Source organism: Arachis hypogaea, chromosome 16 (genome assembly GCF_003086295.3).
Source record: "Arachis hypogaea cultivar Tifrunner chromosome 16, arahy.Tifrunner.gnm2.J5K5, whole genome shotgun sequence".
NCBI lineage: Eukaryota > Viridiplantae > Streptophyta > Magnoliopsida > Fabales > Fabaceae > Arachis > Arachis hypogaea.
In genome coordinates this window covers 17,436,143-17,439,868 of record NC_092051.1, presented here as the reverse complement: position 1 = coordinate 17,439,868, position 3,726 = coordinate 17,436,143, and positions in this window count along the sequence as shown.

Sequence of the window (3,726 nt, the reverse complement as noted above, 5' to 3'; positions counted from 1 at the left end):
TTCAGTTCTTCATACTGGCAGAATGCACCTTTGACTAGGTTATACTGTCCAGTTAGTTGAACTTCTTCAAAGAGCTCTCTCAGAACAAAACCACTATTCACTGGTTTTCTCTCCTTAGTTTCTGAATGAACAGCAAACCTCTTTTATCTCCTTGCATGTTGCTGGGTTCTTCTTCCAAGGTCAACACCTTGAGCCTTGAGCTTCACCAACCCACAGATTCACTTTTTTTCTTTAATCCCCATAGTAGAAACTCTCCTTCTGACTTCCTCATCTTGACTGAAAGCCATAAAGCAGTAACCACAAGAGTCTTCTAATGGTTAACTTGATCTGAGCCCTTGAAAACTAACTTGGTCCCTAAGACATGTTTGAGACTGTGGATTTACAGCATAGAGGAACATAAATCTTCTTTTCCATATAGCTCAAAACGGAGATACAGAGGGTTGAAGATGAAGAGAAGAAAGTGTGTTGCATGTAAGAGGAAATGGATTACCTTGAGCTTTCTGATCTTTTCTTGATATGGTTGATTAGACCTCATCCTTCTTTGCTTAATCTTCTCTTTCTTTCCTCTTCTTTGAATAGCTTAGGAGCTAAGCACTTTCTCTTACTTCTGTGATTTGACATGGTCAGAGGGAAAAGAACGTTGCTTTGGTAAAAGCAAGTGAGAGGGAATGAAGGCTTCAATCTTGTATGAGAAGCTTTGTGGGATGGACACGGGCTTGGATCGGGTTTCCATTAAGCAACCCGTTTGGCCCATCTAGCTTCTTTCCTTGCTTTTTCTTGGACTTCTATTTTTTGCTTTCAGCCCACCATTCTTGCCATTTGCTTTACATTCTATTTGGGCTATAAAATTAAATTTTGGCCTGCAACATATAATAAATAATTAGTAACATATAATTATTAACACTCAACACTAATTATTTATTTTGCCCAAAAATAATGTTTGTCATCACTAATTAATTTAGTTAATTTCTTAACTCAACAATCTTTATCAAGCATCCTTGAAAAATGATGACAAAAGAAAGGAAACAAATTTTGTTTCAAATGATGAAAATTTCACCACTCATTATGATGTATCTAATTTCTTTAAGGATTCTGAAGGAAATATTGGGTATTTGATAAATGATGGAATAGTTTGATATGTGTATGTGTTTGTTAAATATTCATGTGAATAATTTTATTGTGCATGTACTTCTACTCATTTTATTATTATTATCATTTGTTTTTGAAGAAAAATGGCAAGGACATATTCTGAAGATATTTGCCTTGCGGATAGTGCAAGTTCGCACACTATTCTTAAAAGTACTATATATTTTACCCATCTTGTGCCAAAAGAAGAATATGCTAATACTATTATTGGCTCAGGCAATGTGATAGAAGGCTCCAGAAGAGCTATAATTTTGTTTCCCGGAAGAATAAAATTTATAATAAATAATGCACTATTGTCTACCAAGTCTCGAAGAAACTTGTTGAGCTTTAAAGATATTCGCCGAAATGGATATCATATTGAGACAATGAATGAGGAAAATCATGAGTATTTATGTATTACAACTCATGATTTAAATAAAAAGGTTATATTAGAAAAGTTGCCCTCACTCTCATCTAGATTATATTATACCAAGATTAGTGCAATTGAATCACATGCCATTGTAAACCAGAAGTTTACTAGCCCAAATGAATTCATAACTTGGAACGACCGATTGGGTCATCCGGGAACAACCATGATGCGGAGAATTATTGAAAACTCCCATGGACATTCACTAAAGAACCAGAAGATTCTTAAAACTAGTGAATTTTGTTGTGCTGCATGTTCTCAAGGGAAGTTAATTTTAAGGCCATCACCAGTAAAGATTGGATTTGAGTCCCCTGAATTCCTAGAAAGGATTCAAGGTGATATATGTGGACCTATTCATCCACCATGTGGATCTTTTAGATATTTTATTGTCCTGATAGACGCATCTTCGAGATGGTCACATGTGTGCTTATTATCTTCTCGCAACCTGGCGTTTGCGAGATTACTGGCTCAAATTATTCGATTAAAAGTACAATTTCCAGAAAATCCAATCAAAGCAATTTGTCTTGATAATGCTGGTGAATTTACTTCCCAAGCCTTTGATGCTTATTGTATGGCTAATAGAATAAGTGTTGAACATCCAGTAGCTTATGTTTACACACAAAATGGGTTAGCAGAATCGCTTATTAAACACCTCCAATTAATTGCTAGACCCTTACTTATGAGAAAAATCTCCCAACCTCGATTTGGGGGCATGCTATTTTACATGCCGCAGCACATATTCGTTTGAGGCCAACGAGTTACCATCAGTTCTCTCCTATGCAATTAGCATTTGGTCAGCAGCCAAATGTTTCCCATTTAAGAATATTTGGGTGTGCGATATATGTTTCAATTGCACCACCTATTCGCACCAAAATGGGACCCCAAAGAAAATTGGAGATATATGTTGGATATGATTCTCCCTCTATAGTGAGGTATCTTGAGATACAAATGGAAGATGTATTTAAAGCCCGGTTTGCGGATTGTCATTTTGATGAATCAAAATTTCCAACATTAGGGGGAGAGAATAAGCTTCCTGAAAAGGAACTTAATTGGAATGCATCATCGTTGATGCATTTAGATCCTCGATCAGGGCAATGTGAACTAGAAGTTCAAAAGATTATACATTTGCAAAGAATAGCAAATGAATTGCCTGATGCATTTTTCGATACAAAGAGGATAACCAAATCTTATATACCAGCAGAAAATGCCCCAATTCAAATTGATGTCCCAGTAGAACAAGTAACCACTGAAGCAAATTCACACCAGAAGCGTGACAGGCATGTCGGTTCCAAAGATAAAAATCCTTGAAAGCGAAAAGAGGTAAATACTATTCCTGTTGAAAAAGACATAGTAGAGACACCTGCAGTTGTCCAAAATTATGATATAATGTTAACGCCAGAAGATGTTTAGGTACCTGAAAATTGTGAAAATAACGAGATCTCGACAAATTATGTCTTTACAGGAGAGAAATGGGATCGAAATAAGACAATTGTCAATGAAATATTTGCATATAATGTGGCATTGAATATCATGCATGAAAGTAATGATCTTGAGCCAAGATCAGTCGAAGAATGTCGACAAATGAATGATTGGCCAAAATGGAAAGAAGCCATGAAGGCTGAGTTAGACTCACTTGCAAAACGTGAAGTCTTTGGACCTATAGTCCGTACACCAGAAGATGTAAAACCTATTGGATACCGGTGGGTATTTGTGAGAAAACGAAATGAGAAAGATGAAGTTGTGCGCTACAAAGCCTAACTTGTGGCACAAGATTTTTTACAAAGACCCGATATAGATTATGAAGAAACGTATTCCCCTGTAGTGAATGCGATAACATTGCGTTATTTGGTCATTTTATCTGCATATCATAAACTACATCTGCATTTAATGGATGTGGTAACAGCCTATTTATACGGCTTATTAGATCGGGATATCTATATGAAAGTCCCTGAAGGACTAAAGATATCTAAACCATCCAATGAATATTCGCAAAGGTCATACTCAGTCAAATTGCAAAAATCTTTATATGGTCTAAAGCAATTTGGACGAATGTGGTATAATCATCTTACTGAGTATCTGGCAAAAAACAGATTCAAGAATGATGATATCTGCCCATGTGTTTTCATAAAGAAACCAGCATCTGGGTTCATTATAATTGCTGTGTACGTTGATGA